The 27,600-nt window shown below is 37.8% G+C and overlaps 1 long non-coding RNA gene and 1 other non-coding gene across 2 annotated transcripts; one reads left to right on the forward strand and one right to left on the reverse strand.

Annotated features, from left to right (window-relative positions):
- Window positions 1-3,296: 3,296 nt before the first annotated feature.
- On the forward strand, window positions 3,297-5,880 carry LOC148209118 (uncharacterized). The gene is made up of 3 exons (XR_015787053.1): window positions 3,297-3,887; window positions 3,975-4,014; window positions 5,586-5,880. It is a non-coding gene; the product is annotated as an uncharacterized LOC148209118 (long non-coding RNA).
- An 11,598-nt stretch (window positions 5,881-17,478) lies between these two features.
- Window positions 17,479-17,585, reverse strand: LOC148209119 (small nucleolar RNA R71). The gene has a single exon (XR_015787457.1). It is a non-coding gene; the product is annotated as a small nucleolar RNA R71 (small nucleolar RNA).
- Window positions 17,586-27,600: the final 10,015 nt, after the last annotated feature.

The raw sequence follows: 27,600 nt of genomic DNA on the forward strand, positions 1-27,600 counted from the left end.
TTCTATGCATGTTCTACTTTTAGAATATGTGGTCCTTTTCGGCAAATAGTGATGGGAAAGAGGTCAAAAAGTTGTCAGACAGGCCTACCGACACATGTTTTTGCAGAAAAAAATCAACCCTAATAGAGAGTGAGTTGCTAACAGTGATTTTTGGAAGTTTATATAGAATTTAGTTTATATTTTGATATTGTTGTAATTAATAATATTGGTAAATTAAGAGAATCAATCTTTTTGAAAGAGTAAATTAAGGGTTTGAAGGAGTGAATTAAGAGATTAGTGTTAGAAATTTGTATGACCCACAATAATTAAAGGATTATGATAATAATTTATGAAATTAAAACTTTTATATTTTAAAAAAACAAATAACTATAATAAGTGTAAATGAAATAAATAAAGGTAAAATCAGAATTAAAATAAAATCCTACATGCAGAAATCTAAAAGTGTAAAATTAGAAAATTTTAGACATTTGTGTAAATAAGTTTCTAAAACAGTCATCCTAAGACATTATCTCTTTTTATTTTTACAAGGTTGCACCGTACGAATATAGAGAAAGACAATGATTTAGAGTGATAAGATGTGAATCCTGCAGTAGAAAACGGATCGAGTTCTTGAATTTTGAAGAACAAAACCACATAGTTCTAAAGAATGAAATACATGGGAAAAGAATGTTTTCCTTACCTTTGAAAAACTGTTCTTCACCTAATCACCCTAACACCACCATTGATGTTCCGTGCTATCCTCTGGGTATCGAGAACAGGCTTGTGGGAGCGTCGGTTTGGAATGATAGGGAGAATTGAGAGAGTTTCTTTTGATTCGGAGGAATGCTTGAGAGTATTGTTCTGTTCTAGACTAAGGAGAACCTTTCGACAAAAGCATAACAGAAACGTGATGTGGGGAGTTACCGCATGTCACTTAACTCCCCACTCAGCTGCATTTTTGCAGGGGAGTTATTAATAATAATTATATTAATATTATTAATAAATAATAATAATTAGGATATATAATAATATATATATATATATATATATCAAATAAATAATTAACACTTAATTATTTATTGCAAAAATAGAATCATATTTTATGGCATTTCTCTCATATAACCTATAGTTATAATGTACATCTTATGTGCATTATTTTTAACCTATAGTTTTAATATGAATCATATTCATATTAATTTTATCTTATTTGAATCTCATTCATATAATTTCTCTTGAGCAATTTGAACATTTCAAAATTTTCCAAAAACTTGATCCTCGTTTTACCCATTATGAGCTAGCAAGGGGACCTAATGGACCTACAGATCAGAAGCTCCAATGATATGAGATTAATCGGTCAAACTCATTGACTGAGTTAATCAACATTCGTTAACTATAGGTAACTCCACTAAAGAACCGCAGTTGCACTATTCTCACTGCAGAATGTTTTCGTGTCCATGGATATACGACTATTAATGATAAGGCAATCCTTGACAACTACTCGTAACTTATGTTGGGTCAAATTACCATTTTACCTCTAAATTACATCTTACTCCTTAAATATCACTTCTCCTTTAATGAACAACTCGATTAAGGTCCGATAATAACCACAAGTCCCTCTCGGGCCATTGAGAGGGTGGAGCCGCTTGTTCAAGTCTCGGAGTCAACATTTAAGAGAACACTCATCTACTCCCTAAAATCTGGGAGGAGTGAATTTCATCTTGTGAAGTTATGTTCCCAACTCCCCACTCGGTCTCGTCCCAAAATGGTAGGAATATCAAGTCAGTGTTTCGGGTCACTCTCACCCATACAGATCAAAGGACGAGCCCTCACGGGCAGGATTCAATAACTCACTTAGGATTGAGAATGAGTTGCATGTCATCCTAAGAAATAACAATATGTTAGCTAACGGTGTTACATCTAAGGATTGGTTATTTCGTGGTCCGGTCTTATACAAACTCATTGTATAGGATACCTCAACTCGCATGTTTGCACACAAACGACCTGGATCAAGTCTTTTATAACATTTACAGAGTGTGCCGTATCCATAGTGTTGTCAGGATAAGATACCCAGCCTTATCCATATACTATAGATCTTTTAGGTTATTCACGAAACATTATCCACTTGTATATCAGGTGTATATCAAATATATACCTAGTATATTAGGGGTATATCAAATATATACCCAATAGATATATTGTCCAAGTTACATGATAATAACCTTGGATATTTAGTTTATTGGATCTTTGACAATGCAATGCTATGAATTCGACAACAAATTGATTGAGGAAAACTGCATTTGTTTTTACATAAATACAAACTACATAGAGTACATGGTATGGGTTTCCTAGATCATCATTTTGAAAGTTGTAGTATTGTTTCGATCTACCAAATTTGAGGCTAATGAGGTATAGTTTATTTATAGCTTTGTTTTAAATATTTCCATTTTATATGTGTCGCAACATCATCGCGACGCGAAGCGGCTAACGTCATCCTCTAAAGGATCTCTTTCGAGATAAAGGTTTGGAGTCACCACCAATCATATACGAGGTGTGATTGATCACCTATTTAAAAATTTTGGTCTACGAAAACAGATTTTTGGTTCGGGAGTCGACTGAGCGTAGGGAAGGTGTTAGCATCCTTCGACACCCATTCGAAAACGGTACCATATTTTGTCAAAAATTATCCTATTATTTTTATTTGGTCAAAAATAAATATTTTCGTATTTTGATTGAAATGTCCCACGTTATATTAATTCACACTTTGTTATAAGACATGAATTAATAGGTATGTGTAACGCCCCGCGTTCTTTGACTCGTTTATTTTCAGAGATAAATAGTGCCTTGGATCTTTCCCTAAGTTGATAACTTTAATTCTTGGATCTTCTAACTTCGAAATTCTAATTTTCGGCTAAATTAGAATTAAGTTTATTTTCATTGGCTTAAGATAATTTAAGTTCTCGACCTGTGTATGAGATTTTTAGTTAAATATTAAATTCATGGTTTTTTATTTTTACTCTTAATTTCTACTTTTCTTTGAATTATTATTCTTTGGTTTTAGAGTTTAGGTTAACTATTTTATTTCGGGTTGTTGTGGGGTTTATTTTATTTATAAAGCATAATTATTGGGCTTTTGTTTTGGACCATTGTAGTTTTAGTTGGGCCTCATTTAAGATTTGAGAATTGGGCTATTGGTTTTAAAACAAAATAAAGAAAAAAAAAACCTAAATCTATTTTGTTTTTTTTCTTCTTCTTTTTCTTTTTATTTTTTTCCTTTCTTCTTCTTCTTCCTCTCGTTTTGGAGCCGCCGCCCCCCCCCCCCCCATTTCTTCTTCCTCTTCTTCCCCAAATCAGCAGCCGGACCCCTTGGGATTTCATCTCCGGCGAAGCAGAACATGGCGCCCAACTCCGTGCAGCTCTCCGGTGACTCTCCGTGGAACGTGCGGCGTGCAACAGTGGCCGGAATCTGACGTCGGCGGCTCGAGCAGACAGCAACTCCGGCGTCGATTGCCGGTGCATCATCGCCAATAGAGCAGCGGTGTTGAATCGCGATTCCGGCGCCATCAGCAACGTTCTCCACGGCGGCGCGACGTTTCCCTCACGAAATTGCAGCAGTGTGACGTCTCCTCCACAATCGCACGACCCACGACGCGGTGGCTCTCCAACTACCCTCCACGACTGGCCGGCACGCTCCACGAACGGCGACGACACTGAACAGCCACCGGAATCCGACGCCCTGCAGCACTCCCTTCGACGCGAACAGTAGCAGATTCGCGAAGACGTCTTCATTCCGACACATTTTGGCATTGACCCACACCCAAACGAAGCTTGATTTGAGTTACCCATCCTCTCCGACACTGTTTTGACGTCCACCCACTTCTTACCCAAGAGGTTTTATGGTGAGATAGTAGGTAACGGATCATCTAAACTCACTTTCGATGCAAACTAAGTGTTTCTAACATGATTTCTAATCAAGTTTGGTTTGCTTTTGGATTTAGGAACCCTTCGGTGAACTTGGTAGCGCATTAGAACTTTGTAGTAAGTAGTTTCTTACTGGAGGGGTTGGTTGTTGTGTGCTGATATGATATGGTTGTTTGCTCGTGTGCCCATGTGTGATATTTGCATGTTGCTTGTCGTTGTTATCATTTAGCGAACGTCGTTGTTGATATATCTTGGGAAAATTATGTGGTTGTGTGAATAAATTGTAGTCAAGTAATCTTGGATCACTATGATTGAATTGTTGTTATGTTCTAATTAGTTTTCATGATGAAACTTGTATACCGATACTATAATCTGTTGTTTCGAAAGCATGTTGAGTGTTTATGAGAAGTCGGTAGTGTTTGATGAATGCTGGGTATCTATCAACTATATTTTGGTTAAGTGGTTGATTGTGCTTTTTCTGTGAACGATGTCTGCTGGAGCCGTTGGATCATGTTGGACTATTTTAGATTGATTGGCTTTTACATATGATCATTTCGGTGTATCGCATATTGGACTGTTATGAGATTGTTGGTGCATGAGGCATGGCGTAGTAGCAAGTAGGACTCTTATGAGAATTTTGGGACATAACAAAGTAAGTAGCACGAGGGCGGGTGTGTGCGTTGATGTGTGTTAATAGAAATTGTTCTTCTTGATTTTACATTATAAACATGTTTCTCTTATTATTTTAATTGTTGGACGGGTATGTGAGGTCGATGCTGTTATTGTAACTTGCGGTTATTTTATATATTGGATATGTATATGACTGGTATTCATGTTTGTTGTCTACAACTTTAGGAACTTACTGATATTGTATGACTGGTTGGAAGTGATTAGGATTTGTTATGTTGTGAAAAGCATGTTATGTGAAGAATGTCATAGGGTTGTTTGTTGAAGCTTTGTGTGCGCTATGCTGTGAGCAGGTTGGTTGTTGTCAGACTTTGTGTTATTGAGACCCGTGATGCATTGAAATCTTACTAGTGGTTGTGTTGTTGTTGGGCTTTGTGGCGGTTGGTGTTATTAGGGAAGTAGTACTGAAATCCTGGTTGGAGGCTAGAAATGATACGTGGAGTTATGAAAGTTACGAAGCAAATGGGTGAGTGTCAAGGCCTCGGGTATAAATGGTCGAGGGCTGATACGTCACTAACTGGGTATCGAGGCCTCGGGTATAAATGGTTGGGGGTCGATACGCCAATATTGGATAAAGATGAGCGTCGAGACCTCGGGTATAAATGGTCGAGGGCCGATGCTGTAGGGTCGGGGCTCTGGGTATAAATGGTCAGGGGCCGACTCTGCTCGAAGGAGTTAACTGTGGAAGGCTAGAGTAGCTATGATAAGTGTAGAGATACTTGAGATGTTAGGGAGACTAGAGGTTAGTACTGGTAGTTAATGTGTTCCTGGTTGTGGTTGTCACCGAATTTTATAGAATGTGTCTGTGTTTGAATGCATAATGTGATGAAAAGCTTGACTGTGAATGTTTCATGATTTGGTTGAGCACGATGTGTGTGTGTTGATCATTTAATAAGCATGACACGTTGTTCCTTGATAAGTATGCTGTTTGTGCGTGACCCTTTAGATAAGGGCTGCTTACTGAGTACTGTGGTTGTACTCATTCCTCTTTTCCCCTCCAGTTTGCAGGTATCGAGCAAGCTCTTGGGATGGTGATGGCAAGGAGGAGGCTTGATCGGAAGGACCATTAGCTTTGCTCCGTGCAATTAATTTCTTTTAGTTAGGATAGTGGTGGCCATTTAATCCTGTAGTTGAGTTGGTAGTGGTTGGTTTTGTTTAGTTCTATTGTCTAAAGGATGTTGTAAGGTTGCCGATTCATGATTCTTTTAGAGCATTAATTTTGTTAGCCTCTTGAACTACGAGATTGTAATCTACTTAGGATATTAATGAATACATTTGTTTAAGTTGATCGTACTTGAATTAGCTTTTGCTTCATTGGTATTCGAGATGTTAATATTCATTTAATGGATGGTTTATAGTTAGTAAGGTTTCCTTGAAGGGTTTGGTTAATATGAAGTCGGTATTAAATGGTTTATCAGTATAGGATGTGAGTTTCTATTAAAACATTAGTGTTGTTGTTCTAATTGTTCAAGCTCTCGTAAGTGTTGGAAATAAGAGTAGCGCAGCAGAAGCGTGGTAGTTTTATTGCTTAGTGTTGTTGTGAAGAAAATTCTCTTGTTTATGCGAAAATTTTAGGTAGGCTTAGTAACGGTCCCTATTTGGAAATGGTGAAATTCCTGGGGCGTTACAGTATGAGTGGCATGAAGGCCATTAGAGAAATTTATCACCTCGAGAATATTGGAAGGTTCCAATTTCCGTCATTTGGGTTATTGAAATAATTATTTAGTAAAAAACAATGATAAAATTATAAATAAAATATAAATTAATTTGAGGCATGCAAGAACTTGAACTTGGGCCACAGATACTAATACCCATCTGCCTTACGTATGTCCCAATACCTTAGGATACAACTTAAGTTTCTATTTTAAAAAAAATACGAACTTTTTATTTTGAATTTCAAAAAAATGAAATTTTTTTTATTTAAAAAGAAAAATTCTTTTATTTAAAATAATTATTTAGTAAAAACAAAGATAAAAAAAAAGAAATAAAATAATTTTATTTTGTTTTGGGTAAGCAAAGATTCAAACTTTGGTCATGAAAATTTATTCCCTAGCATCTTACCGGTATGTAACACCATAAGATGCAAACTTTAATTTGTTTTCAGAAAAACAAAACTTTTAATTTATTTTTTAAAACTAAAAAAAAAAAAAACTTTAAACGAAATCTTTATCACTCTTAAAAGAAACTTAGTTAAAAAAAAAACAAAAAACCAACCTTTTCATTTTTAAAAAACATTTTTTAAAAAATGAAACAAATATTTTCTTTAAAGAACTTATTTTGTAAAAATGAAAATATTTTCTTTAAAAAACCTTCAAAACTCCAAATATTTGTTTTAAAAAGTACGGAAAAGTGTACTAACAAACTCATCCAAGCAAATAAATCTTTTTAAAACAAATTAAAAAAAAACCTTTAAAATCTTTTTATTTTAAAACAAAGTTTGAAATATCAAAATTTTTATTTTATTTTCAAAAACTTATTTAAACTTAATTTAATTTCTTTATCCTTTATTTTAAAATAAAACTTTATTTACTTTGCATTTTAAAAAGGATGCTTAAAACTCATAACAAACTCTTTTCTTTTCAAAGAATTTCTTTTTGCTATGGAATGAAAGTTTCTTTTCCTTGGAAACTTAGAAACTTACCTTTAGTGACCAATGGTGGAGGTCGCCGGATTGTTGGTCGTGCATGCACCGGAATGGGTCGTCGGAGGCTGTCACTGCTGCGGATGTTGTGCTGCCACCCGTTCGTGGGTTAAGAAAAATGGGAGTGAGAAGGAGGAGGAGAAGGAGATGGAAGAAGGAGTCGTTGTTAAAGAGGGAAAAAGGTAGGGGAGGGATGAAGATGATGGGCTTTAGAGAGAAATAAAGGAAAATGAATTTTTTAGTTAAGGAAGGACAGTGTTTTGGCCTCAAATTTCATCTTCTTTACTCTATTGTGTTCTCTGTGCTCTGTACCCTCCAAATACACACCTAATGTAGCGGTAACAAATGGGAGAGTAAATAACAAATAGAGAAAAAAGGGAGGAATGTGAAATAGTGGTTTTGACGAGGAAAACAAACACAATAAACATCAGTTTTAGTAAAAAAGAAAATCATTTTTTAAATTAAAACAAATCTTTTTATTTAAACCAACATTCTTTATTTAAAATCAAATATTTTTTATTTATTTATATTTTATTTTAATAATAAATCAAATTATTTTAAAACAAAATCTATTTTTAAATTTTAATTCAAACTTTACCTTAAAACTAATTAAGATAAACTTTAGTTTTTATTTATTTTAAACTAAAATAGCAAAAATAAAATTAATTAAAGTAAAGTAAGATACAAAATAAATAAAATTAAGCCGGACAAAATACGGTGTATACAGTTTGCCCCCTTTTTGAATCCTTGTAGAACTAAATTGGTATACAAACGGAAAAAGACAAAGTATTGGGAAGACGAAATTTTTATTCAAAGAAGGCACGATATAAATGAGGACAACATGACACTATGTGAGGTTTCAACATGCAAAGAACCTATACTTCACACAACCTCGATATTGGATCGGGTTCGATTTAACCGAAGATCAGATGCAACAGACCTGGTTTTTACACAGGCTTCGACCTCAACTTGGATCGGGTTCGATTTAATCGAATGATAAAATGCAACGGACCTGGTTTTAACACATGCTTCGACCTGGACTTGGATCAGGTTCGATTTAACCGAATGATAAAATGCAACGGACTTAGCTTTAACATAGGCTTCGACCTCAACTTGGATCAGATTTGATTTAATAAGAGATAAGATGCAGCAGACTTGGCTTTAACATAGTTTTCGACCTCGACTTGGATCGGGTTCGATTTAACCAGAAATAAGATGTAATGGACCTGACTTTAACATAGGCTTCGACCTCGACTTGGATCGGGTTCGATTTAACCGAAAGAGAAAATGCTTCAGGCCTGGCTTTAACACAGGCTTCGACCTCAACTTGGATCGGGTTCGATTTAACCGGAAGAGAAAATTCAACAGACCTAGCTTTAACACAGGCTTCGACCTCGACTTGAATTGGGTTCGATTTAACCGAGAAGAGAAAATGCAACGGACCTGGCTTGAACACAGTCTTCAACCTCGACTTGGATAAGGTTCGATTTAACTAAATTATAAAATGCAAATGACCTGGCTTTAACACAGGCTTCGACTTCGATTTAGATCGGGTTCTATGTAACCAAAAGAGAAAATGCAACAGACCTTGCTTTAACATAGGCTTCGGTCTCGACTTGAATCGGGTTCGATTTAACTGGAAGAGAAAATGCAACGAACTTGACTTTAACACAGACATCGACCTTGACTTGGATCGAGTGCGATTTAACCGATAGAAAAAAAGCAACGGACATGAATTTAACACAAGCTTTGACCTCGACTTGGATTGGGTTCGATTTAACCAGAAGAGAAAATGCAACGGACCTGGCTTTAACACAGGCTTCGACACAACCATTTTACAAATAAAACAGGGTGCAATCACATATAAAAAAGTTGATCATGCGTAGTCACCTTTTGCAACTCTAACTGCTGCTCCAAATTATTTATTTGCTGCTGCTCCAAATTATGTCTTTGTTGCTACTCCAGTAAAAACTATTCTCAAACGAAGCTCATCAAATGCGTTTGAGATCTTGAGAATATTTGTCAGGTTGCTAACTTCCCAATTCTCAAAACTACTATCCTTAGTCTTGGAATCACTTTTACTAAAAAGAAGAGAAGAGACAAAGAATTGGGCTAGAACAAGATGAAATAGAAAGTGAAAGAAAGAAGTCAAAGTAGGGAAATTTTTTAGCAGTTACAAGTACCAATTCACGAAGCAGTCAATCATAAGAGCCCAATGTTATTTTATTACCTTCAAAGTTTTGAGGGTAATACTAGGTGGATAATTTTGGACATTTACCGCACGATTAGATGTGGTAGGCTTGGTAAAAGGCTTTTATGGTAAGTAGGCAAATATGGATATTCATCACAAAAATTGTTTGTGACTGACTGAGGAAAGGAATTTTTTTCTCTTGAAGTAAATGGTAAACTCTCAACATTGACCATATTTACCATATACGGTAGGCTAGGCTCAAGGTAGATTAGACTCAAAGAGGGCTAGGCTCGAGGTTATATAGGGAATGAGTAATTTTAGATTCTCACCTCAAAAAGGCATTGTTGGCCCAACATGAAAATTTTGTGGTTCACTGGTTTGCACATGAGAAGAAATAGGGAGGTCAACATAAAGCTGCTTTGAGTAGTTTAGCCCAAGAACAAAGCTTGGTAAAATAGTTGAGTTTTGGAAAAGATTATATCTCGTTGAGAACTTTGACGACATTCATTTTTTCACAACTTTTTTTTATTATTCTTTTTTCACTTTACTTTTTCACTTCCATTCTTTTTTCTTTTCTTTTTTTGGTTTCCTCCAAATTATGGATTATTATAATTGGTTTATGATTCTTGCTAAAGTCTCAACTAACAAAAATGATAAGAGTAGACCACATTAAATTATTATTGAAAATCTCAAAACATGTAATTTCCCTTTTTTATTGAGAGCATTTTCAAAGATTTTTTTTCCCAACCAATGATATGATTTGAGTGACGCATGAGCGAATGTGTGACTTTGACGTTTTTTTTAAGAAAAATAGCTTAAGTTACTCACATTCTTTTTTTTTTTAAAAAGTATTTAGCTAAATCATGGGTGAATAAAACTTCATTGTCATTTTATCATTAGCAAGGTACGAGTCGTTTGCTATCTTAGCAATGTCAAAGATGACTTCAATGAAGAAATAGACTTTATTGATAATGCAAAGTAATAGGTCAACATTGATTTCCATAGTCTCGTGTACTCATGAGTCTAGTGCTTCATGTGTTGACCATCTTCCTTTGAAAACCTTAGCATCCTGCCTTTATTAGAACTTGCACTTTATGCTTCAATGAAGTACATTTCTCAGTTGAATGACCTATAGCTCCTGCATGGTAATCACAGCGAACTTTCAGGTCGTACCACTTTGGATAAGGTGGTTGTAATGGCTCTATGGGTACTGGAGCTAATAGATTACCTTGAAACAATTGGGATAACAACTCGGTATAGGATATTGGGATTGAATGAAAGCCCTCTTGCTTTAGTTGTCTCCGACTACTGTAGAAGGATTGTATACCGCATATCTTTGTTGGTGCCTCCACTTATGCTTCGAGATTACTGCCTGGACTTTATTTTTCCATTTAGTAGAGCTTCTATTCGACTCAAGGTGTGGCTATTTATTAATTAAAGGCACTGACAGTTGTTCTGTTGCTTCTCCCCATCTTTGAACATATTTTTTCCCTGCAGTTTCAGTATTTCCATTGTTAAGATTTTGATTTTCTTTACCTTTTAAATTATCTAAGTAATTGGTATTTGATGTTTGTCCATCTTGGAATGTGAATTCAACATGACATATTGTAGGAGCCTGTTGGCCTTTCTTGGAAAGCTGAGCTTCATGTGACGAATTGTGCTGGGGGAAGCCCTCTATTGATTGACAAAAAGGCGGGTCCACCCTACACTACAACAAATAGTAGTATTTTTTATTTTTTTTAGGAACAAAATAGTAGTATTTATAGCATGTAATTATAGCATAATGAATAAATGTGTTACACAAAGAAAAGACAGAAGATGAAATTTTAGGCGCCTAAATAAAAATAAACTTGGAAAGCCCTTATTTACGTTACGAAATCCTCAGCCATTCTCCATCTTCTATTTTCCCTCTTCCCCCAGCGCCTTTTTCACATCCCATTCTCATTCGTCGAGTTCCCCCTTTCAATCGACAATCTACTTCCCGCTAGACTTAATTTCTTCTTTCATTTGCCATTCTCCCTGACTGGTGGTTATGCCGAACGCACGGACTCAGCGTGGTAACAATTATATAGATGCAAGCGCACACCTGTCAGAGTAGTATAAAATGGATGGAGTATCCAAGTATCGATCCTCAAGGACTTCTAAATAATTTCCAAACTCTAAAGTTTTAAAGAATAGTGAATGTTGAAATGAGTGATTCTTGTAAAATGAGAAGTGGTCACAAATAATGGTTTTGGATTTGGGATTTGGACTTATAATGATAAAACCTAGCGCGAATTACTTCAAGTTAGCCAAAAAAGAATCAAGGACATGCTAAGGACAATATGCATTTTACTTTAGAAACCAACGACTACGCTTCTCACTTGAGTTATGTCTAAGCAAGTTCAAAGTCCTAAGACATTCCCTAATATGTCTATTATGAGAGATATCTTAGTTTTAGGATGGAAATAGTCGCAACCTCGGGTTAAGGTCCTATGTCTAGGCTACTTAAGCGGAACCCTTATGTCTATGGCACTCCTCTCCTCGGTTTAACCACTCAACAATGCAAATAAGCAACCTTTTCAGTATTGACTTGTTAAGACTTATAGTGGTCTTCTCTAAATCCTAACTTTTTGAGAAAACATGTTGAGCAATGAATGGAAAGCAAAAACACTACTTCTTAGCAACCCTTTTTAGAAATAAAAGGCTAACTATCCATAACCGGGCTAGAGACGAGAATTTAGAAAGACATATTGAAGAAAATACAGCAAGTAAAATGGTTGAATGTGGAATGCATGTGTGAAAAACAAAAGTTAACTAACGGAGAGTTTTTCTCGGGATTGAGAGCTCCGCCCTTCTCTTTCAAGCAAGGGGGAGCGTCACATGCTCTTTCCTCCAAAAACACAACTCTCTTAACTAAAAATAAAGTAAAGGCAAAGAGAAGAGAAGCAAAGTGCTGGATTTTTATATATTTGAATAAGTAGAAAATAACTAAGTACAAATGAAAACAAAACAAAGCTCAATAAAGGAATGTAAAGTATTTGGGATTTAAAAACCAAAACCAACTAATGAAAGCAACTCAAAAGTACTTAGAAAGCAACAAAGAAACACTAAAAATGATCAAGAGAAGGAAGCAAGGCTTGATGCATTTGGTGGAGAAGCTGCTCGAATTTATAGCTGTGCAGAATTGGTTAGGTAGGTTCTAAAACGATGGTGAATCACCCATTTCCAACTCTTTTCACTGACTAAATCGTGCTCAAACTGATAGTGGAACACTTCTTCTACACGTATGCATCGGTTGGAACCACCAAAACGCATGGGAAGACGCGTTTCATTAAGGGCAAAGTTGGAAGAAAAACTGTTTTCTGCAGCCTTCCCAGGCGCCTGGCGCCTCACATGTAGGTATTTCCGACTTTTTGCTTCTTTTGATTAATTTCCACTCCCACATGATCCTAAAATGTCATAAATACAATATAAGCCAACCACAAACCATAATATATGAATTTTGCATGAATTGGAACTCAAACGACCGAGAAAAATCCGAAACAAAGCTGAAACATAGTAAAAACAGCATCTAAAACCTTCTTTTTACGCATGTAAACAAGCGTAATCACCCCCCACTGTGTTTCTCCATCTAGCAAGTCAATCAATCGATCATCCTCTCGTCAGTTGAAGACCTAATTTTTCCTCTCGTTCCCCGTTCCCCTTCCCAGGCATTTTCGAAATAGTGTCCCTATTTCCCCTACTTTGGTTGATACCCCGTTCGCCTTATTTCGTATCAATTTATCCTAATTACTTCTTTTAATCTATGTGTTATCCCTCTCTTTCACCGCAATATAGCATCTACCTTGGTGTATCTTTTCTAATCTTCTCTTATGTAATTTTTTTTTTCTTTCTTACAAATATCTCAAACTAAATCAGTTTTATTTTTTTCCAGGAGTTTTAATCGAGGCATGTGGAGCTGATTTGAACCTTTTCTGTAGTTTAATTTTGGTTGTTTAGTGTATCAAAAAAAAAAAAATTTTTTTTGTTGTTCAGGGTCTGGAAGACTGGAATATGTCAGTTGAAGGAGTAGGTTCAATCTCTCAAATTCCAATTTGTAGATTTTTCGGTGTGGGTCATTCAGGGTCCTTTTGGAGTTGCTAAAATGTGGCCAGAAATCATTACCATGTGATGTATATTAGTGACCTTCAATTGTTGTAGTAAAGGAAATGAGATTCAATTCTTTTACACATTTGCTGATCTCTCTTGACCCCTTTTAAATATTAGGTAGAGTATCACTAGCTAAAGTCTCTACTTTCAAGTTTTATGGTGTTGCTCCTCTAACATGTCAATTGCTATTGTAAGGCTTGGTGGCTCGTCAACTCCCATAAGGTATCTTTTTTTGCATAAAAAAAGGTGGTACGTGTTGATGCGTGGATTTTGACCCTCCGGTTCTTCTTCTTGCACACACCAAACTCGATGATAAGGGAACCGATACCTGCAAAATCAAACCGATCTAAACCGATTTAACCTTAGTCACACGGGCTCCGATGCTAAAGTCAGCGAGGGAGAGTTGAGAAAATAATTAGCTAAGGATTAGTCACCTGCTTCTTCAAGGTTGGATCTCACTGCTACTTATAGTCGTGAAGATGATTCCAGAACCTTTGTAGTCAAACCCTAATTCGACTTTGCAGGGCCCGAGGGATTGTAGATCGTAGGCGGGAGATTCATGGACTGGGCCGTGGGCCGAGCAGGGGTCGGGATCGAGAAGTGGTCTGGACCGAGAAGTGGTCGGGACTGAGCAGGGGTTGGGACCGAGCCCTCTCGGCCCGGTTAGTTCTCCGCCAGTCGCTTTCCTCGTTATCTACCCCGGCGCTAGGTCGTTCTTTGGGCCGGCCCATTACGTCACGGGCCAGTCTCCCCCTATTAATGATCTCAGGCTTCAACTCCTTGTCCCGTTTCGGGTCGTTTTTGTTCTCCATAACAATGGGCCGCACTCTCAAAACAGAAGACGAAAAATTGTGTCAAGATCATTGTTTTGAGAGTACTTGTCGCTTGTCGTTACCACGAGATCATTGTATATCAGTGGTTAATAATGTGAACGTTGCTAACGCACAGGGCTTCTACCAAAAGCTTTTGATCCAATTTTGGATTTTAGTGCTTGGTTTCTGCCACTGGTTTTGTGCCTTGAACTTGGTGATACTATTCATGAATTGGAAGTTTTTTCCAATTTTCGTTGACCACAATCAAGTCTCCTGAGCCTAGTTTTATTCTCATATGAGTTTAAACCATTTACTTTTGGCTTTGGGATCTAACTTTAACAGAACTAATGTCGATACCTTTTGGTTTCTAACCTATTTGGCTTTTGCCCATGTTTTATACCTTCAGGGTTTTCTCTCGGGTTTCTAACCCACTTGGCTTTTGCCAATGGTTTTTATACCCTAAGTTTAGTTGGCACCCTTAGGTTTCTAACATATTTGGCTTTTGCCGGTTTTTTACCCCAAGTTAAATCAACACCCTCGGATTTTTAACCTATTATGGCTTTTGCCATACGATTTTCTACCCGTGGGTTTCATTGATCGGTTAGGGTTGCCTGTTTTCTGTTTTAACCTTGCTGGGCCTGTACGCATGCCTTTTTCAGCACCTCGGGATTCTTTTCCTGGTTACATTGATTGGCTTTTAGCTTATCGGCCTGCTTCTAGGTCCGTCCCAATTTTGAGTTTCTTGATTGGTCGTAGATATGTTGACATTCAGGTCGTAGATATGTAGATATTCATATGATGCCCCCTGCTTGAGAAATTTATTTCAGAATGAACAGTATCACGTAGAATGTCGAATACTTTATTAGTAGGAAGATCGTTGTTAGGGTTGACTTTTTACTGCAGAAACATGTATCTGTAGTCCTGTTTGACCACGTTTTTTTACCAATTTCCTATTATTATTTGCCAAAAAGGACCACATATTCTTAAAGTAGAACATACATAGATTATTTATGTATAAAAGTCAAACTATGGTACTTTAAGAAAAATATGAAATGCGGTCAAAGTTGGAAGAAAATAACAGAATTCTGTCTTTTGCAGAATTGCGCCTGGCCCATTTTTGGAGGGAAATTTGTCAAAACGCACGTTTTGATTAATGAAGGGCAAGGAGGACATTTCACACATGTTCAAAACCGTGAGTCCAAGTCCAAGTGAGGTGGTTAGGTGAATCTCAACCCTTTTCCACCTAAAATGGAGGGGAGTTTCAACCAACCTATGGTGCTATAAAAGGAAGCCATCCATCCCTCAGCAAATCATCCCTTCCAAGCTTCATTTGATCTTCTTTTAGATGCTCTGTAGTTGTAGAACACGTTTTTAGGGTTTATGTTCATGTTCTAGTTGTTCATTTCTTCCCTTTTCACACTTTTACCTTTCGTAGTGCTTTTAATTCGAGTTCTTACTTCCGTTATTTGTTCATTCTGTTATTTTAAAGTTCTTTAGCGAGTTTCAACTCCCCTCACGCTCGAGAGAGAAGAGGGTTAAGCTAGAACTCCTTGTACGGCTTATTTATTCATTTAAATTCAATGAAAAATACTTTCTTTATGTTTTCGTGCATTTACTTTCATTTAATCATGTTCTAAATTAGTTATCAACCTTCTTCCGGAATGCCTTAGTCAAATGATTTGATTTTCAACACGCTCGAGATTTTGGCCAGATTACGTCTGGCACTTTTTAGGGTTGGTTTCTAAAAACTTCTCTTTACGTTTTTTTTCCATTTGGCCAGTGGGAACTTCATTTATACACTAAAGCCCAACCTTGGGAAAGGTGAGTTAGGTAAAATAATAAGAAACCAATATGGGATGTGACTTAGGAATAAGCGCATAAAATATGGTCCTAGGAATAGGCCCTCTGACCCATAATGCAAATGAGTTGGTAGATATTCTCTAGAATTGTAATCACACATAGGAATATGATTGTAGGTTACCCTAGCCTCTGCAGCAACCAAAAGCGGTAGTGAAAGAGTATAACTCAAATCCCAAGAAAAGTCAGGAATTGCGCCTGATGCATTTTCCCAACATAGTGTGTTTTCTATGTTTTGCATCAAAACTAAGGTAGGAGACAAGAAGGTTGAGTTTCATTAAATTTCTTGATAGTTAAAACCCCAAACAACAACATTTCACCATTATTTTCCTCCTAAATCACAATTGCATATTTGAACCATTTCACTGCATTACTTGATTTTGAAAAGCAACAAGTCCCTGAGGATTCGACCTTGGATTACTTTCGAGTAATACTTGTGACCGTGTGCGCTTGCACGAGTCTCTAATATTTTTAAAGGTAGAGAAAATCGCAACAAGTTTTTGGCGCCGTTGCCGGGGACCTAAGTTATAAAATCATATTCTTTTCAAGTGAATTGTTTCATTGTGTGATTGTTGCATACCTCTGTCATTGGAATTAATTGTTATATCTAACCATTAAGGGAGTTTTGTATGAGCACAGTGTCTGGTTGGTTGACCTTTGATCCAGAGATTGAAAGAACCCTTAAGAGGAGAAGGCGTGAGCAGAGGTTGAGAAAAGAGAAAGAAAGTAAAAAAAAGAAAGAAATTGAAGAAGAAGAGACCATCGAGATGAATAGAAATGCACAAAATCCTCCACCGCCATAAAATCCACCTGTGAATGGAGATAAAGTAGGTGAAGGAGCAGCAAACCGAGCAGGAGAAATTCCTAATCCGATCTTTCTAGCAGATAATTGAGATGTAGCCATGCGGAATTATGTCACTAATGCGTTCCACAACGTAAATTCAGGGATAAATAATCCTTTACCCCAAGCCGCACAGTTCGAGCTCAAGCCAGTCATGTTCCAGATGTTACAGACGATGGGCCAGTTCAGAGGATTGACTAATGAAGATCCTTACTCCCATCTCAAATCCTTTATTGAAATAGCTAATGCATTTCAACTTCCTGGAGTTTCTGAGGATGCACTAAGATTAAAAATGTTTCCTTTTTCTCTCAGGGATGGTGCAAGGACTTGGCTAAATGTGTTAGAACCAAATTCTATCAACACATGGGCAGAACTGACGTTGAAATTTTTGGCAAAGTACCACACTTTGACCAGGACCGTAGACCTCCGAGAGGACATTGTGTCTTTTTGACAGAAGGAGAACGAAGCAGTTCAAGAAGCTTGGGAGCATTTTAAGGAGTTACTTAGAAGATGCCCGAGCCATGGATTGCCCGCATGTGTGCAGATTGAACAATTCTATAGAGGATTAGTTCGTTCATCAAGGATGATGTTGAACACCGCAGCCAATGGCTCGTTGTTAGAGATGTCGGTAAATGAGATCGTTGATATCTTGAATAAGATGAAAGACATTAATGACCAAGGCGAAATAGGAAGGTCATTACCAAAGAAGCAAGTATCAGCTGGAATCTTTGAGTTAGACACAGTAGCTTCAATGCAAGCCCAAATGGCGGCTATGAACCAAATGTTAAAGCAGTTGACAATGGAGAAGGAAACCAAAACCGTCACTTCGGCGATGCCTGAACCCTCTCCTATTTTGCAAATTTCAGATATATCTTGTGTCTATTGTGGTGATAACCACTTGTATGAGAACTGTCCAGCTAATCCAGCGTCTATTTTCTATGTAGGTCAAGGTGCCCAGCGGAATTTCAACACGTATTCAAACACTTACAACCCTGGATAGAGGCACCATCCAAACTTTTCCTGGAGTAACCAAGGAGTAGCTAGTAGTAGTGCACAAGAACTCACTCAACAATACAAGCAAAACTACACTCCTCCTGGTTTTCCAACTCAACCGGCGTCGAAGCCTCAACAATACAATCAGCAAAGAGGTCAAAATACTACTCAGCAAAATGGTAGCAACGCAAGTTTGAAGGCCATGATGAAAGATTTCATGACAAGAACTGATGCTGCGATAAGAAGCTTGGAGATGCAAGTGGGGTAGATTGCAAATGACCAGAAATCTAGACCCCAAGGTACATTGCCTGGACACAAAGAAAACCCGAAGCGAGATCGTGAGGGAAAGAAGCACTGTAAGGCAATTATCACGAGAAGCGGATTAAGTTATGAAGGACCCTTACTTCCAGACGAAGGAACTCATGTAGTTACACCTATTCCTGCATCCACCTCCACTCCACAACAAGAAGAGAAAGCAGAACCTATAAGTTCAGAAGAAAAAAGTAAGAAGGCGGATAAAGGTAAGCAAGTAGTGCCCAGCACTACTCCACAGGTAGGTAATATTAAGATTCCTCCACCTTTCCCCCAAAGGCTAGTTAAAAAGAATCAGGATAGTCATTTTAAGAAGTTATTTGAGATTCTAAAACAGTTGCATATCGATATACCTCTCATAGATGCTCTAGAACAAATGCCTAACTACACTAAGTTTTTAAAGGACATCATATCTAGGCGTAAGAAGTTAGGTGAGCATGAGACGGTAGCCTTGACAAAGTGTAGTAGTGATGCTCTAGGGAATCCATTGCCTGTTAAATGTAAGGACCCAGGTAGTTTTACCATCCCCTGCTCAATAGGAGGTAAGAACCTAGGAAGAGCATTGCGTGACTTAGGAGCAAGCATTAATCTTATGCCTCTTTCTGTCTTTAAATGATTAAATATAGGAGAAGCTCGTCCCACTACTGTCACTTTACAACTAGCTGATAGATCCATAAAGAAACCGGAAGAAAAAATAGAAGATGTGCTTGTTAAAGTTGATAAGTTTATTTTTCCCGCCGATTTTATAATTTTGGACTGTGAAGCAAATCTTGAGGTGTCGATCATTCTTTGGAGGCCATTCTTAGCAACTAGAGATACGGTTTTCAATGTTAGGAAAGGAGAGATCACGATGAAGGTCAATGATGAACAGGTTAGCTTCAATGTCCTCGATGCGATGCATCTCCTGGATGAAGTCGAGAAGTGCTCTACAATAGGAGCAATCATGGAGGAACTCCAGAAAATGATGGTAGAAGACTTGGAAGAAGATTTGGAGGTCGCAGAAAAAAAATCCAAAATTGCGCCAAGCGCAATTTTGCCCCAATTTGAGCGTTTTGAGTTTTTGCAGCCGACAATAGCAGATTTAAAGGCCTTGCAACCTTCCATCATTGAACCTCCAGAATTGGAAAAGAGACCCCTACCTTCTCATTTAAAATATGCTTATTTGGGTTTAAACGATACTTTGCCCGTTATCATTTCTTCATATTTGTCTAATGAACATGAATCTTTGCTTTTGTAGGTTTTATCAAAGTACAAGAGGGCTATTGGATGGACCATAGCGGACATAAGAGGAATTAGCCCTACATTTTGCATGCACAAAATCATCTTGGAGGAAGGAGCCACCAATTCTATCGAGTGCCAAAGGAGGCTTAACCCGGTAATGAAAGAGGTGGTCAAAAAGGAAATCATAAAATGGGTAGACGCTGGAGTGATCTACCCCATTTCGGATAGCAGCTGGGTTAGCCCGGTTCAATGCGTTCCCAAGAAGGCTGGTATGACGGTGATTACAAACGACGACAACGAGTTGATCCCAACTAGAACGATGACTGATTGGAGAGTGTGTATGGACTACCATCGGTTAAACAAGGTAACTCGAAAAGACCATTTTCCATTACCCTTTATTCACCAAATGCTTGATCGTCTTACAGGGAAGGAATGTTATTGTTTCCTCGATGAGTATTCGGGTTACAACCAGATTACTATAGCTCAAGAGGACCAAGAAAAGACCACGTTCACGTGTCCCTATGGGACATTTACATTCCAGAGAATGTCGTTCGGTCTTTGTAATGCTCCTGTTACCTTCTAAAGATGCATGACCGCTATTTTTTCAGACATGATAGAAAGCACGGTAGAGATTTTCATGGATGATTTTTCTATGTTTGGTGAGTCGTTTGATGTTTGTTTAGAGAACTTAGAGAATGTTTTAAAAAGGTGTGAAGAGACTAACCTTGTGCTTAATTGGGAGAAGTGTCATTTTATGGTGCGTAAATGTATAGTCTTAGGTCACAGAATTTCAAAAAAAGGAATTGAGGTCGATAGGGCTAAAATAGATGTGATTGCTAAACTACCCCCTCCTACAACTGTAAAGGGTGTTAGAAGTTTCTTAGGACACGCGGGTTTCTACCGCCGTTTTATAAAAGATTTTGCGAAAATTTCTAACCCCTTGTGTCAGTTGTTGGAAGTGGATCGACCCTCTGTTTTTTATGAACATTGTTTGAAAGCTTTTGAGACACTTAAGAAAGCACTTAGCTCAACACCTATCATAATTGAACCAGATTGGAACTTGCCATTTAAACTAATGTGTGATGTAAGTGATTTTGCTGTAGGTGTGATGTTGGGTAAACAAAAAGGTAAAATTCTTCATCCTGTTTATTATGCAAGTAAAATTTTGAATAGTAGTCAGTTGAACTATACGGTGACTGAGAAAGAACTTTTGGCTGTTGTTTTCGCATTTGATAAGTTTCGTTCATATTTGATTGGGACAAAAGTGATAGTGTTTACCGATCATTCGGCACTTAAATACTTGTTTGCTAAAAAAGAAGCTAAGCCTAGGTTGATTAGATGGATCTTGTTGTTACAAGAGTTTGACTTAGAGATAAAAGATAGAAAACGAACAGAAAACCAAGTAGCGGATCATCTATCTAGGCTAGAGTCGTCTTTGCAGCATGATAGTTGTGAGCTTAAATAGCATTTTGTGGATGAGTATCTTTTAGCTATTTCTTAAGTCCCTTGGTATGCTGACTATGCGAACTATCTGGTGAGCAAAATAATTCCTAATGGTTTGAGTAAGCACCAAATAAAGAAGTACTTTCATGATGTTAGGTTTTATAGATGGGATGAACCTTTCTTGTTTAAACTAGGACCTGATAATATTCTTCGTAGGTGTGTTGCTTAGCATGAACAGAAGGAGATTCTAGAGGCATGCCACAAATCACCATATGGTGGGCATTTTGCTGGACATAAGACTGCAGCAAAGGTCCTCCAAAGTGGTTTCTTTTGGCCGTCTCTATTTCGAGATGCTCATATATTTACTCAAGGATGTAACCGCTGTCAAAGATCAGGTAACTTGACAAGGAAGCATGAGATGCCCTTAAACCCAATATTGGAAGTTGAACTTTTCGATGTTTGGGGCATCGACTTCATGGGTCTGTTCCCACCTTCATTCGGTGAGAATTACATTCTCTTGGCTGTTGATTATGTCTCGAAATGGGTTGAGGCTTTGGCCACCCCTACTAACGATGCCAAGGTCGTTTCTCTCTTCTTGCAAAAGTTTATTTTTACTAGATATGGTACACCTAGATGCTTGATTAGTGATGAGGGTACGCATTTTTTGAATAGAGCAGTAAGTAATTTGCTTATAAAGTATAACATTCACCATAAGATTGCTACTGCATATCACCCACAAACTAATAGACTAGCAGAGGTATCAAATAGGGCAATAAAATCAATTTTAGAGAAGTCCGTGAATGTAAATAGGAAGGACTGGGCTATTACACTTGATGATGCTTTGTGGGCGTATAGAACTGCTTATAAAACTCCATTAGGCATCTCCTCATATCGCATTGTTTTTGGTAAAGCATGTCATCTTTCATTAGAATTAGAACATAGAGCATATTGAGCTACGCGGAAACTAAATTTTGATCATGTTGCTGCAGGTGAAGCGAGATTGCTCCAGTTACATGAGTTAGATGAATTTCGTCAGTTTTCTTATGAGAATGCCAAGATGTACAAAGAACAAACTAAGAAGTGGCAGGATAAAAAGATAATGGACAAGAATTTAGAACCTGGAAACTCAGTTTTGCTTTTTAACTCTAGATTAAAGTTGTTTCTTGGTAAGCTTAAGTCTAGATGGTCAGGGCCATTCGTAGTTGAACATGTTTATCCATATGGAGCGATGGATTTAAAGGGTTCTAAAGGTAATATCTATAAGGTAAATGGGCATCGAGTCAAGAAATATTATGGTGAGTATATTGACAGAGGTAAGACCTCCGTAATACTGAAAGACCCATGAGAAAACAGTGGAAATAGTCCCTCGGACAGTTTGGGGGGCGTTTTTTATGTAAAATATTTTTTGTCTTCTTTTTACGAAATTTTTACACTTTCTTTAAGGCTTTTTTGTGTAGATTCCAAATCTAATTTTTGTTTTTGCATTTGAATTTTGCAAGATCAAGATTGCGCCAGGCGCAATTTAAGAGACAATTTCGATTTTTGTGTTATGGATTAGGGCTTGCGTGGGCTTTATGTGGGTTATGTTTAAATGGGCTTTGGGTTGTTTTTAAATAAAAAAGAGGCCCAATTTTAAACCCAATTATGTCTTTAATAGGTTTAAAAACATAAAACAAAAAGCCCTAGAATTTGAAAACACCCTGACTGGTGATTTATGCTGAACGCACGCACTAAGCGTGGTAACAATTCTATAGATGCAAGCGCACACCTGTCAGAGTAATATAAAATGGATGGAGTATCCAAGTATCAATCCTCAAGGATTTCTAAATAATTTCCAAACTCTAAAAGTTTTAAAGAACAGTGAATGTTGAAATGAGTGATTCTTGTAAAATGGGAAGTGGTCACAAATAATGGTTTTGGATTTGGGATTTGGACTTATAATGGTAAAACCTAGCCCGAATTACTTCAAGTTAGCCAACAAAGAATCAAGGATATGCTAAGGACGATATGCATTTTACTTTAGGAACCAACGACTACGCTTTTGACTTGACTTATGTCTAAGCAAGTTCAAAGTCCTAAGATATTCCCTAATATGTCTATTATGAGAGATATCTTAGTTTTAGGATGGAAATAGTCGCAACCTCGGGTTAAGGTCCTATGTCTAGGCTACTTAAGCGGAACCCTTATGTCTAAGGCGCTCCTCTCCTCGGTTTAACCACTCAACAATGCAAATAAGCAACCTTTTCAGTATTGACTTGTTAAGACTTACAGTGGCCTTCTCTAAATTCTAACTTCTTAGGAAAACATGTTGAGCAATGAATGGAAAGCAAAAACACTACTTCTTAGAAACCCCTTTTAGAAATAAAAGGCTAACTATTTATAATCGGGCTAGAGACGGGAATTTAGAAAGACATATTGAAGATAATACAGCAAGTAAAATGTTGAAATTGAAATGCATGTGTGAAAAACAAAAGTTAACTAACGGAGAGTTTTTCTCGAGATTGAGAGCTTCGTCCTTCTCTTTCAAGCAAGGGGGAGTGTCACGTGCTATTTCCTCCAAAACACAACTCTCTTAACTAAAAATAAAGTAAAGGCAAAGGGAAGATAAGCAAAGTTCTGGATTTTTATACATTTGAATAGGTAGAAAATATCTAAGCAATAACGGAAACAAAACAAAGCTCAATAAAGGAATGTAAAGTGCTCGGGATTTAAAAACCAAAAGCAACTAATGAAAGCAACTTAAAAGTACTTAGAAAGCAACAAAGAAACACTAAAAATGATCAAGAGAAGGAAGCAAGGCTTGATGAATTTGGTGGAGAAGCTGCTGGAATTTATAGCTGTGCAGAATTGGTTAGGTATGTCCTAAAACGATGGTGAATCACCCATTTCCAACTCCTTTGACTGACTAAATCGTGTTCAAACTGATAGTGGAACACTTCTTCTACACGTACGCATCGGTTGGAACCACCAAAACGCATTGGAAGACGCGTTTCATTAAGGGCAAAGTTGGAAGAAAAACTGTTTTCTGCAGCCTTCCCAGGCGCCTGGCGCCTCCCATGTAAATATTTCCGTCTTTTTGCTTCTTTTGATTAATTTGCACTCCCAAATGGTCCTAAAATGTCATAAATACAATATAACCCAACCACAAACCATCATATATGAATTTCGCATGAATTGGAACTCAAACGACCGAGAAAAAGTCCGAAACAAAGTTAAAACATAGTAAAAACAGCATCTAAAACCTTCTTTTTATGCATGTAAACAAGCGTAATCACACCCCCAAACTTAACTTTTTGCTTGTCCTCAAGCAAAACTTAGCAACTGTAATCAGCTTTCTAACACATGGACAAGGTAAAGCAAAAGCAACCGAGATGTTCAATCATAAATTGTCTCAGGGAAAAGATGTCAAAGCCTACCATTCTATTGCCTTTGTAAGCTTAGTCACTATAAACCAAGTTTGAAATGATAAAAACTTTCTCTTTCAAAATCCTTTTTCCTTTCAAAAATAGAAAAACGTTTTCAAATACCCCTAAGGAATCTGCACACTCCTTTCTTACATTAAGACTTTTACATCTGAAAGATCGGCTACTAGCCCCTGAGGTTTCCACACACTAACATCGGTTTCAACCACAGCTACTCGTAGAAAGACTTTGAAACTAACAGCTAGGTCATAAGACGACGACAATGAGAAACCCGAAGTCACTTATCACCATCCTTACTGCTATTTTCAAAGTCAACACCCAACCTAAAACTAAATGGGTGTCTATAGTAGGACTCGGGAATCATAAAACATTTTCTTTAACTCTCATTGTTTTTACCACTCTTTTCTTTCTAACACAAGTCTTTTCCCCACTCTTATTTTCTCTCAACAAGACTCTTTTTACTCTTTTGCAACTTTTGTCTTTTTTTTTTTAAGCTAAGTGCTTTTCAACACTTTCTTTCTTTCCAACTGACTCTTTGTCAAAAGAAAATAGCATGATTTTTCAAATATAAAACACTTTATCTTTTTGAAACAATGATTGACACAATGATTGTCCTCCCCAAACTTAAGACTTTTGCATCGGATGAAAAAGGCTGAACAGTAAAAAGGACAAGGACTTCCTATATAGGGGCAAAGAAAAAGCTTAAAGTTTGTAAAGATCAAAAAGACATAAAAGAAAATGAGTTTATCACATAAACGAAGAAAATAGCTCAAAGCTTAGTCAGACATAGAACATAAAACTCAACAATCTCTTATAATCATCATCGACATTAAATCACATGCACAGCACAAATGCTTCAAAGTAGGCATGTGAAAAGCTAAACTAAGGTTAAGTGAAGGCATACTTTAAGTGATCAGAAGATAAACGATAATAATTTATACATTCTTCAACTGAGCTCGAAACATAATCAATACAAAAAAAACATGCGTAGTAAGGCGATAATATGCAAACAACGTCATTAACCAAAAGAATAAAACACAAAAAATAGCAAAGAAGGAACCTCCCCTTCAAGAAGTTGGAGGTTGTGGACTAGGATCAGTGTCGGTACTGAAAGATGGATGACCAAGGATAGCAGCTAGCGTTGGAGGCCAGGAAGGTAAAATCGCAAAATCCAATGAAGCCCTCAAGTTGTAGATATGTTGCACGACTTTTCGAACCTGATCTCGCGGTTGTTGGTTCTCCTCTCGAAGACGACGGATCTCCGATGTAGGAGACGTCCCAGTACCTTCCATTCTTTGTAACGCATGTGCGATAATTCTCCGAATATTCTTCTCTTCCACAATTGGGGCATCTCTCTTAATTTGATCCGCAGGGAGCTGCACACCTTGTCGCAAGCATAAAGAAGTGACCAAACATGGGTGAACAGGCTTACCACGTGCCGGTGGGCACACTCATGGATACTGGTATTGATCAATTCTCCATAATTCACATCTATGCCCTTCAGTATGGCATAAACCAGCAGGGCCCTATCCTGAGTGACATGCTCATCATGCTCCGTTGGCAGAATTCTATTTTTGACTATGTATAACCATCCGGCAGCAGCTAGGGAAACATCCTCGGGTTTTAGTCGTACCTTGCCATGAGTAGTCAAATCCCAAGTGGCAGAGGGCTTCCCAACACATTCTAGAGCCTCATCAAGCTGTTCTAGAGTCGGAGTCACTAACATCTTATTGCCCACAGCATCGCTGATATTTTTAATGTTGAAGGTGTAGTTGATCTGAGTGGCATCAAACCGTATTTCCTTCCCACGCACGATGGCTATATGGGACTGAGGATGGACAGCAGCGTAGAACTCTCTGACTAACTCCAAAGCCTCACATTGTATGGGCTGAATGAGTGGTCTCCATTCTTTATCTCTAGCGGTCTCCCTCCTATCATCAGGCACATCTCCTAAATTCGCCGCGTTCCATTTCGTCTCTACCTTCTCGCCCTCAGACAAGTCCAGTTCGATTGTATCAACTGGCCTAGGTGCCACTACCTTCTTCTTAGCTTCAGCTGCTTTAGCTTTCGCAGCTCTCGTTTTAGGGTCATTCATGGGCACTGTCGGCTTCTTAACCTGAACTGCCCGAGATTTTGAACTCTTTTTCTCCCGCCTCTTGTATTGGAACATTTCCCTTATCGTCTGCGTATCCTCAAGATCTTCTTCGCTGGTAGGTTCTTGAGTACTATTCTCCCCAACCTTGGATCTACCTGTATCACACCCAAACGGGTTAACTTTATTAGAAGGAATAGTGTGAGCATCCCTTACCCCTGGTAGAGTGGCCATCGGTGTGACATACTCATCCGTTGCCAATGGAGTAGATCCAGCTGCCCCAGTAGGCAACTCTTGGTGACTACAAAATGCTCCTTCTGTAGGTGTATCCAATGAAGAAGGTTCTTCTATCCTCTGTTTCTGGCATATTTGAACAATTGCCTCGGGAAACAAGTAGAAAATCATCATTACCATCTCTTGGTGTAATAATCAATAGAGATGAATAAAACTACTCCTCATCCCTGTTCTCCATAGACGAATCCTTAGGCATCAGACGCCTACTACTCCCATCTTCCTCAATTTCTGGGTCCGTCATCACCTCCTTGCCCTTCCTCTTTTGCCCTATCGAAACCCCGGGCTCTAGCCTCTAGCTATGGCTCTTCTCTTGCTCTCCTCCATGCTCATCTCCTGCATCCATTGGCATATTGGTTGGGATTGGCATCCTAGGAGGCTCTAAGGGTTTTAGTTGTCCCATGTTGAAGGTATTCAATATGTTAGGGTTCAATTGGGGTACTTGAGGTCCTCTTTCTAGGAATGCAAGTTGAGGTGGTGGGGGAACCCTAGGTGAAATCATTCCATAATTGGTTGGAGGTACCCAATGACCCATTCCATAATAAGGTGGAAAGCTAGAAATAGAGTAGATGGGTTGGGCATTCCATAGGGATGAACACTAGCTGGAATTTGCATTTCAGACACGGGAAAATGATAGGAAGGAACCGAGTTAAACATAAACGGTTGGTACATACCCGGATTGATCATTGGAGGAAGTTGTGGAGGAATTTCAGCCCTAAACTCACTGTTTTGAGGTATATTAAGGGTGGGTAGTTGCTGAAAATTTGCA

Source organism: Momordica charantia (genome assembly GCF_013281855.1).
Source record: "Momordica charantia cultivar OHB3-1 chromosome 9 unlocalized genomic scaffold, Mcharantia_2.0 BLBB01000009.1, whole genome shotgun sequence".
Lineage (NCBI taxonomy): Eukaryota > Viridiplantae > Streptophyta > Magnoliopsida > Cucurbitales > Cucurbitaceae > Momordica > Momordica charantia.